Consider the following 11,033-nt stretch of genomic DNA (forward strand, 5'->3'; position numbering starts at 1 on the left):
CAATTATCGCAATGGTCAGTGCATATGTGAACACACATATAGACCACCAGTAGTTTCGAGAAACTGTTAGCTTAATCCGCGCAAATAGCGCTAATCACTCCACTTAAACTCGACATATATTTGATTAATTTGGAGTTTAAAATGGCGGACTTTTAGCGGATTCTGACAATTTTGGTGTCAACTCCTAATTTAGCGGCCCTAACTGGAGTTTTCAAGATTTGGAGCTTTTTAAGGGAAAAACTATCAGAGGCATAACTGGAGCAATTTTCAACCAAATTGAGGTCAGGAAAAGGTGTTCCTAGATAATATCAACCTTATGAACACATTGTGCAGCTATCAGGAGTAGTAGAGCTTTATAAACAACATTTTTTTCCATATTGAGCTAATACAGAGGCCCAAGCCATAGAAGTTGGACCAAGGAGATGTAGCACAGGAGGGGTGAACTCCTTCATCAAAACAATGTGTTAAAGTGTCTCTTTGATGGTTTTCTGTACTTTGAATGTCTGTTGTTCAGTACTTGTTTTTGAAGCTATTTTGTTCATATCTGTCACATTAAACTTGATGAAATTTACCTGTTTCAATCACCAAACAACCTAAGGAAACTTATGCACAAGCAGCAATGAAAAAGCACATGTTTATAATTCTGTAATTGAAATTAGCACAACAAAACTAACATTCAATAATATATCAAGTTGGTATCAGACCAAAGGTTGATTTTCTTGACTGCTTGAGTTTTGTGCAATTAGGGTTTTAATGGTTGCAAAATTGTGATGCTTACAAGGTTAAAGTTGCAGAGAGGAGAAGGGAAATTGTTGGTTGCAACTCCTGAGGTTATGCCCAGAAGAAGGAGAGCCACAAGGCCACAATCTCCACCACCCAAAATTCCAATTCCACCTGCACTTGAAACTCCTCAAGTTTTGCCTTCAACTAAGATTAAAGAGGTACAAGCAGTACCAATTTCTGAGCCTGTATCCACACCCATTATGTCTAAAGAAAGAGAGCCTAAAGGTCCTTCTTCAGAAGAAGAAGAATTCAAGAAATATTTCTACACTTTCATTGAGATGGTTAAAGTCCTCTATGAAGAGAGGAACACTAGAATGGTTGGAGAGAGTTCTAAACCTCCACATGGAGAAGGAAGCTCAGGAGACAAAAAAGATGATAAGAAGGATTCCAAGGGTAATGGAGGGAATCTACCTCCATCTCCACCATATTCATCATCTTCCTCATCATCTTCCTCATCATCTTCATCATCCTCAACATCTCAAGCATCTTCCACTTCCACCACCAAAATTGTCCATACTCATTCTCAAACCCCAAAAGGAAAAACTCACTTACTCAAATTGGACATTAAGTTTGAACTTCCCATGTACAATGGTGAAGTGAATGTAGAAAAGTTAGACAACTGGATTCGACAATTGGAGGTATACTGCATAATTTAGAACCTTCAAGAAGATGACATAAAGATCCAGTTGGCTTCATTGAGGCTAGAAGGAGCAGAATTAGTCTGGTGGGAAGCAAAGACTCAAGAGGAAATGTGAATTCATGGTAAGATATCCATTACTTGGGTTGAAATTTTTTCTGCAATATTGTCTTTTTAGCCTATATGCAAAAAGCCATTATGAGTTGGTATAATTTTAGGCAGCTCAAAGGCCAAACAGTCCAAGACTATACGTAGGAGTTTAGAAAGAGGGCTTTGTTGTTAGGAGTAAATTTGAATTTTCAAGATACATTGTTGAAATATATTGGGGGTTTACATTCCTATTTGAAACATACTATCCTGATGTTCAATCCAAACAATTTGGATGAGGTATGTGTGCAAGCCACACACCTTGAAGTAAGGGGAAAGAACATTTAGGATGAAGGTAGTAAGAAGAAGCCATTCAAGGGTAAGGAGAAAGAGAAGGGAGGAAAATGGAAGGGAAAGAAGAATGCAAGTGTGAAGAAAGAAGGGGATGAAGACCATTGTTGGAAATTACATCCCGAACTAAGGCCCGAGAAACAAAACAATAAGGGAAAACAAAGGACGACCACTACCACACAACATGACCTTGGTTTAGGTTCTGGTGATGAGACCAAGATTTCATCCATGGTCACAAAAGGGAAAGAAGTTTTTGCAAGCATTAGTTCCTCAAACAGTTAAAACAACACTCCAAATATCAAGAATAGAGTTGTTTCATCTACGGGTAATTTCAAATCATACAAAGATTGATGCATTATTTGATAGTGGTTCACAATCAAACTTAATTTCAAAAGACTTGGTAAAAAATATCAACCTTGAAATTGTACCTCATCATAATCCATATCCATTGGGTTGGATAGTTAACAATGAAAACTTACAGGTTACAAGGAAGTGTTCGTTCAAGTTCGCCATTACTGAAAACTTCGTTGATGAAGTTGAGTTAGATGTAGTTCCACTTGACATCTCAGGAATCATTTTGGGTAGTCCTTATTTGTATGATAGGAAAGCAGTATTTTATCACCATGAAAACAAATACATATTGCTCAAGAATGGGGTGGAATACATTGTAAGAGCCCATCACAAAAAGCTTAACATTTCTTTCGTTAATGTAGGGCAGATGAAGAGACTAGTAAATGCACGTTAGAACTTTGTGCTTCTCATGATCAAGAAAAAGAATGATACTTATTATCAATCTTTTGAAGGTTGTGATGACAAATTAAAATCTCATTTGTTTGATGTGGTAAGCAAGCATGGCGAGATGTTTCAGGAACCAAAGGGGAGGGGAATTTAGCATGAGATACAACTGCAGCAAGATGTTCCACTTCCAAACATTGGCATGTATCACATGTTGATTATGGAGAGCATGGAAATCAAGAAGAAAATTCAAGAATTTCTGAACAAAGGTATCAAATGCCCATCTACTTTGCCATGTGGTTCGCCCATTGTTTTGGTGCAAAATAAGGATGGGACTAGGCGCATGTGCATGGATTTCCGTGCATTGAACAAAATCACGGTAAAGAATCGTTATCCAATCCCAAGAATTGATGATTTTCTTGATCAGTTGAGGCACACAAAGTATTTCACTAAGTTAGATTTACGAAGTGGTTATCATCAAGTTAGAATAGCTGAAGAGGACATTTGGAAAACCACATTTAAAACTAAACAAGGATTGTTTCAGTGGCTTCTTATGCCTTTCGGTCTTACAAATGCTCAAGTTACATTCATGAGAGTAATGAATGATGTATTGAGACCATTTCTAGATGACTTTGCCATAATGTACTTAGATGATATACTCATATTCAACAAATCCAGAGATGAGCATGTCATGCACGTAAACAAAGTACTTGATGTCTTGAGAAAAGAACAGTTGTTTTTAAAGATGTCAAAGTGTGAATTTGGCAAGACTTCTTTAGTGTATTGGGGACACATTGTTGGAGGAGGTGAGTTCAAGATAGACCCCTCTAAAGTTGAGGTCATTCTGAATTGGCCCAAGCTTAATATAGTTACGGAGGTAAGAAGCTTTTTAGGGGCAGCACAATAATGGAGAAAGTTTATTGCTAATTTTTCTTCAATTGCAGCTCCATTACATGCATTGACAAGTGCCAAGAAAGTTGTTATCACTCAAGAAAAAATTTCCTTAAGGAAGTCACACATCAAGTAGAGCATACATGCGTTTTCTCAGTTGGATGCCGGAGGCTCTCAGAATGCCCCAGGCGGAGCTCATTGATCACACCGGTCTTGATTCCGTTGTTTACCTCCGGATCTACATTATAGGTCTAAAAATCTTTGTACCTTTGGCATTCTTGCTTGTGCAATCCTTGTTCCAGTAAATGCCACAGGAGGGACTTTAGTAAACTTAAAGAAAAAGCTGGTCTTTAGTGACATTGACAAACTTTCAATATCAAATGTCCAGAGTGGTTCTCAAAGGTTTTGGGCTCATCTATTAATGGCGTATGTGTTTTCAGCATGGACATGTTCTGTGCTTTACGTAGAGTATGACAAAATAGCAAGCATGAGGCTGCATTTCTTGGCTTCACAACGTCGTCGTGCCGATCAATTCAGTGTCCTAGTCAGAAATGTGCCTCCAGATACTGATGAGACAATTAGTGAGCATGTTGATCATTTTTTTCGAGTTAACCATCCTGATCACTACCTCACTCATCAGGTTGTCTACAATGCAAATAAGCTTGCCATGCTTGTTAAGAAGAAGGAGAAACTCAAAAAGTGGCTTGATTACTACCAGATCAAGTATTCAAGACATCCTGAAAAGAGGCCCACAACAAAGGAAGGTTTTCTCGGTCTTTGGGGTGAAAGAGTGGATGCCATTGACCTTTACACAACAGAAATTGACACTTTGGTTACGAAAATAGCAGAAGAACGAGAACGGGTACTGAAAGATCCTGAGGCAATCATGCCTGTTGCATTTGTTTCATTTAATGCACACTGGGGAGCTGTTGTTTGTGCACAAACACAACAAAGCAAGAACCCAACAATTTGGTTAACAGAGTGGGCCCTGAGCCTCGTGATGTATACTAGAGCAATCTAGCCATTCAATTTGTTGCAATCACAATTCGGAAACTACTCATGGTGTTACACTCTTTTTCCTTGTATTTTTCTTCATTATCCCAATTGCAGCAGTCCAGTCATTGGCCAACCTTGATGGAATTGAGAAGGTTGCTCCCTTCCTGAAACCAATAATAGAAGTGAAAATTATCAAGTCATTTCTTCAAGGATTTCTACCAGGGTTGGCTTTGAAGATATTTCTTATTTTACTTCCTACTATCTTGATGATCATGTCAAAAATTGAAGGTTATGCAGCAACATCTATACTTGAAAGGAGAGCTGCTGCAAAGTATTATTACTTTATGTTGGTGAATGTATTTCTTGGAAGTATAATTACTGGAACAACATTTCAACAGCTTCATGCTTTTCTTCATCAATCTCCAACACAGATACCAAAGACTATTGGAGTTTCAATACCAATGAAAGCTACCTTTTTCATCACTTATATCATGGTTGATGGATGGGCTGGCATTGCTGGTGAAATTCTCCAATTGAAGCCATTAATCATTTTTCATCTGAAGAACATGTTTTTGGTGAAGACTGAGAAGGATAGGGAGAATGCCATGGATCCTGGCAGTGTTGTTTTCCCAGAAGCACTTCCTCAACTTCAACTATACTTTCTGTTTGGACTTGTGTATGCAGTGGTCACACCAATACTTCTGCCTTTCATAGTCATTTTTTTTGGATTTGCATACTTTGTGTATCGACATCAGGTTATCAATGTGTATAATCAAGAGTATGAGAGTGTAGCAGCATTTTGGCCTCATGTTCATAGTCGTATAGTTGTTGCATTAGTAATATCACAACTACTACTACTTGGTCTGCTAAGCACTAAAAAAGCAGCTGACTCCACGCCTATACTTTTAGCCCTTCCAGTGTTGACAATTTGGTTTCACAGGTTTTGTAAAAGTCGTTTTGAGCCTGCTTTCCGAAGATATCCACTGGAGGAAGCCATGGCAAAGGATACTTTGGAGCGGGCCACAGAACCAAACCTTAATCTCAAAGGATACCTAACTAATTCGTACTTGCATCCTATCTTTAAGAGTGAAGAGAATGAGGAGAATGAAATGGGAGAATGGAGAGACGATGATAGTTTGGTACTGACAAAGCATCATTCAAAACTGAACACCCCTAGAGCTAGTGAGAAAGGTTATGTTCCAAATTTTGATGGTTTTCCTTGTTGCATTTTTTTCTTGAAGAATCATACGTCTCCACTCAGTTTTGAAAATATTTGGAGCAGATGAAAAGAATATTTAAATATAAGGAAGCCCAAGATAGCAAACTTTTGGTATTAAGCTGTGTTTTGGTGATTACACAACAGTTTCGTAGCGCACTACGAAACTGCTGAAGATGATGCCTAATGCACAACAATTTCGTAGCGTGCTACGAAACTGCTATAGCTACATAATTAAAACTTAGTCAACCAATTTTGAGAGACCGAGGGAAAGTTTTTGAAAAAGGAATTTCTTCAAAGGATCATGTAATAGGTGTCAACATTCAACAAGAGAAAAACAGGTGGAGGAAACATATGATTGAACTTTAAACTTTTTGTTATAAAGTGATCATAGTTACTACAGTTCATGATATGTCAGACAGCTTGGAGGAGGTCTTGTCTTCACACATGGGAAAGGTCGACAACACATGAAATACGTGGCACTCCAATAGATTGTTGACTAATTCAAGAAGATTAACATGATTAATTATTTCCGAATATCTTTGAGGAAACCAAAAGCATAAAAACAGGGGCAGTTTCCTATTTCTCAGCAGCAGTGAAGAGATAAGACAGTAAGGGCCAACAAAGAGCTTTAAACATCCATCAAGGCCAAAGCTGAAGGAAACCACTTGTCAAAGAATGAATCTTGATTGTAATAAATGCTATGTTCAACATGATGTAGAATTAGAATCCTAATTGCTTTAGGTTTCTAGAGCTGACAATTAGTAGTAAGTTGCTTTTAATAGTTAGTTTAATATGTCAATAGGTGTCATGATAAGGAGAATTCGAGTTCCCCTCATGCTTGAGGAGGAATCTCAGTTAGGTAGAAGAGCTCTATATATAGGAGAAAGAGCAATGTAATACAGGTTGGAAAATTTCAAGGAAATTGGAACTATTGTGCTATGTATACGACTCTGTTTTAGTAATAGAAGACTTGGCTTTACTTCTCAGGAATCAGAAGGAGTTTACTGTTCAGAATGTTGTGTATCATCCTCTCTTTAGTATTTGCAGTGGTATAGATGTGCGATTACTTAGAAATCACTATTTGTGCTCTAATTTCCTTCACATATTTATAAACTTTTTTGTCCCGTATGTTTCTGGTGTATTCTGAATGGTTAAATTTTGTATGCCCTAACTTCTATGTAAGGTTGATATCATTTTTATACTGAAACGAATTTGACTCCATAAGCCCAATGGATACTTTCTAGTTGTGTTTCCACCAATCATATTTTTACATTCGTTTCACAAGAGTTAGCCATCTTAATCATAATCAAAAACATTAATCCTTTGAGAGAGCCCTCTCTGGTTGGGGAGGCTAAGCCTCAGCCTAAAGTAGGTTTGAAATAGTTACTTAAGGTCTTCCTGGTCAGCAGCCTTCCAGGGTCTGATTTTGAGATAACAAAAGTCTTCCATTGGGGAGATGTACAGTAGAAAGAATTTGATGCTTTGAAGCAAAAGATCAGTTCAACATCGGTATTGGATCTTCTAGATCTTAGACAACCATTTGAGATTGAAACAGATGTTAGTGATTACACCATGGGAGCAGTTCTTATGCAGCATGGTAATCCCATTTCATTTCATTCTGAAATTTTTAATGGAGCTGTAACTAACTATCCCACTGATGACAAAGAAATCTACGCATTGGTACAAAGTATTAAGAAATGGAAACACTACTTGATGGGAAAAGAGACCATTATCCATACCGACCATCAACCATTGCAATATTTACAGTCACAGTCAAAGTTGCATCACTCACAACATTTCAGATGGATGGGTTTTCTACAACAATTTCATTTGGTTATCAAGTATAAAGAGGGAATCTACAATAAGGTAGCTAATATGCTTTCAAGGCCTATTGAAAATTCATCTGTTATACTCAAGCATAATTATGTTTTGCATGAAAGTTACATTAAACAATATTCATATGATAGTGAATTTCAAGATGTGTATGCAAGCTTGAGTCAAGGAAACCGAATTGAAGAGTTGGATTATCATGTACATAACAATTTGTTGTATCATTTAGGAAAGTTGTGCATTCCACAAGGAGAAAGAAATGGTATCATAAGGGAGGAACACACTTCATTGATTGCCGGACACTTTGGTGCATGCAAGACAGTAGTGAATCTCCAAAGGTATTGTTATTGGCCACACATGTTTGATAATGTTTCTCTTTTCATAAGAGGATGTTCTTTGTGTGCAACAAGTAAGCCTAGCAATAGGAAACTTGGATTGTACACTCCACTTTCGGTACCTTCACGTCCATGGGAGAGTATCTCAATGGATATTGGAGGAGGTCTTCCATTGTTAAGGAAAGGTCATGATTACTTTTATGCAGTTGTACATAGGTTCAGCAAAATATGTATATTAACACCATGTAAAAAGAAAATTACAATTGAACAAGCAGCTCATCTTTTCTTCCAAAACATTTGGGTTTATTTGGTCTTCCTACTTCAATTGTAAGCGATCGAGATTCTCGATTTGTTGGGAATTTTTGGTCAAATTTGTGGGACATGATGGACACAAAGTTGAAGAAGAGTACAACCTTTCATCTGCAAACAGATGGACAAATCGAGGTGGTCAACAGAACAGTCATTCATCTTCTGAGAGCATATTTCAGCAAACATCCCAAGTTGTGGGATGAACAGTTGCATTACATACAACATGAATACAAAGCATTCTTCCACAAACACATCATCATTTGAGGCATGTTATAGGTATTTTCAAAGATTTCCATTGGACTTCATATTTGAGAAAGATGTCGCCATTGATGGTCAAAGTGACATTAGAAAGGCAAGGAAGTTCATAGAGAAAATTTAGTTGATACATCATACAATGCAGGAACAGTTTGAGAAAAGTCAAAGCAGCTATAAGGCAAGGCATGACAAACACCGGGTTGATCAAAAATTTCAAGTTGGTGACGAAGTTTGGTTATATATTAGCAAAGAGAGACTTCAAGGAGAAGGTAAAAAGCTTGAACCAATCTGTTATGGTCCTTTTAAAATTTTGGAAAAGATTGGTAACAATGCATTTAAGCTTGATTTGCCTCCTTATATGCAAATATACTTTGTTGTTCATGTTCAGAATTTGAGATTGTTTGAGCTTCCTTTGATTGATGATCAAGGAGAGCATGTTCAGCTGCCATCAATAGATGATTTCTCGCCATAATATATTGATGAGCTTTAGTAGGATCTCATACTTGACAGAAGAACCAGGACTTCTAAAAGAGGGGATGTCGAATACCTTAGAGTAGGACTCAAGGGACAAAAGACTTCTAAAGCCAAATGGTTGCAGATTGAGAAGGTGAGGGAGTTGTACCCTCACCTACTGAATAATTGATAGTATCTTTTGGGGTCCAAAAGGCTTCTAGTGGGGAGGAATGATCACGTGCTCAGTATTTAGCTCAAAAATAAAAGTTCTCAAAATGGCTTGAAACCTAAATGATTGTGTCCGACTCAGAAAAATGATCCTAATGCAACTCATTTCACTGAAAACCGAGTTCGTATGAGGAAGTTATTGAGTTCTATTCGCTTTGCTAAACAAGCGAAATTTGCATAAAAGAGCAATTCGTATTGCTGACATGGAAAGTGACTAGGAAGGGTCAATTTTGTCAACATTCAATCACGTCTTGACAAGTGTCATAGTCTTATTGGGTTTCAGGTGGTGATGTGGTGCAATTCTATTGGTTAGTTTTTGGACCAATGAGAGAATGCCACATGGAAAGCCTGGACGCTGCCATGTGGCACCTCCCAACAACCCAGGTTTCAACATAGTTCAACAAAAGTATGGTGGAGGCATCGGGGTTTGACCCTGTGGCCTGCCCTCCACAGTCCACAACATATACCAACTCTGCTATGTTATGACTTAACCTCTATAGTAGACCATACATATTTAAAATGTATTGTAGTTTTGGGTGGCGATTAGGGGAGCGCCAATCCACAGGCCAACCCTCCCCGTGTGAATGCAACTACAGTCACCACAAACCGTTATGCAAATAGCTATTTCAAACAGCTTAAACTACCCATGACAGTTAGTGTTGCCCCTTATGAACGCAATGATGATGGTTAATGTTAAGGTTATGTGACCCGGTGGCTCCATCATAGACCATAACCTTAACGTTTAAGCAGGTGCCATGTGAACACGCCCGTTGTTACCGCAAACAGTTAGGCAAGTGGATTGGTAAACCATTACCCCAAATAGTTGCCGCAATGGTTAGTGCATATGTGAACACACGCAAAGACTGCCAACAGTTTCGAGAAACGATTAGCTTAATACGTGCGATTAGCGCTAATCACTCCAGTTAAACTCGACTTATATTTAATTAATCTGGAGTTTAAAATGGTGGACTTTTAGCGGATTTAGACAATTTTGGCACCAACTCTTAATTTAGTGGCCTTAACTAGAGTTTTCCAGATTTGGAGGAGCTTTTCAAGGGAAAAACTGTCAGAGGCATAACTGGAGAAATTTTTGACCAAATTGAGCTCAGGAAAAGGTGTTCCTAGCTAATTTCGACATTCTAAACACATTGGTGCAGGTATCAGGAGTAGTAGAGCTTTGTAAACATCATTTTTTCCATATTGAGCTAATACAAAGGCCTAAGCCATGGAAGTTGGACCAAGGAGATGTAGCCCAGGAGGGGTGAACTCCTTCATCAAAACACTGTGTTAAATTGTCTCTTTGATGGTTTGTTGTACTTTGAATTTTTGTTGTTCAGTACTTGTTTTTGAAGCTATTTTGTTCATGTCTGTCACATTAAACTTGATGAAATTTACCTGTTTCAATCACCAAACAACCTAAGGAAACTTATGCATAGGAAGCAATGAACAAGCACATGTTTATAAATCTGTAATTGAAATTAGCACAACAAAACTAACATTCAATAACAGATCAGAAAAACATAAGAGGCCAAGTTGCATCAGAATCACATTGAATGGAGGGTAATTAAGGGTGGTCTTGTCTTTAAATCATGACATGGCGTCCTTCCTCAATTACGCAAAGAGAATTGGGAAGTACACCCACCACAACAGAGTAGAAAGGGGTTTCAGTTACTCATAGGAAGCAGGAGGAAGAATGCAGTGATGCATTCGATGGCATAAATTTTTAATAATGGAGGAATTTGGGATGAGGAGCCTTGCTTGTGTAAAATTGGTGACATCCCATTTTAGACTACACAATTTGATGAGGAATTTAATATGATATAGAGCAACATGGATAAATGTGGGCGAGTCTTTGTTCATTTTTGCTAGACATTATTTTGCAAAGGTATTTGAGTAGAGGGAAACATTTTCGTGGCTTTTTGAG

At 37.9% G+C, this 11,033-nt stretch overlaps 1 pseudogene; it reads left to right on the plus strand.

Moving 5' to 3' along the window:
• The window catches only part of LOC149165624 (hyperosmolality-gated Ca2+ permeable channel 1.5 pseudogene), a 48,005-nt pseudogene extending 38,205 nt beyond the window's left edge, over positions 1-9,800 (plus strand).
• Positions 9,801-11,033: the final 1,233 nt, after the last annotated feature.

The sequence above is a fragment of the Pinus tabuliformis genome, chromosome 5_1, assembly GCF_031772625.1.
Source record: "Pinus tabuliformis cultivar Carrire ecotype Pingquan chromosome 5_1, CPIR1, whole genome shotgun sequence".
Classification (NCBI taxonomy): domain Eukaryota; kingdom Viridiplantae; phylum Streptophyta; class Pinopsida; order Pinales; family Pinaceae; genus Pinus; species Pinus tabuliformis.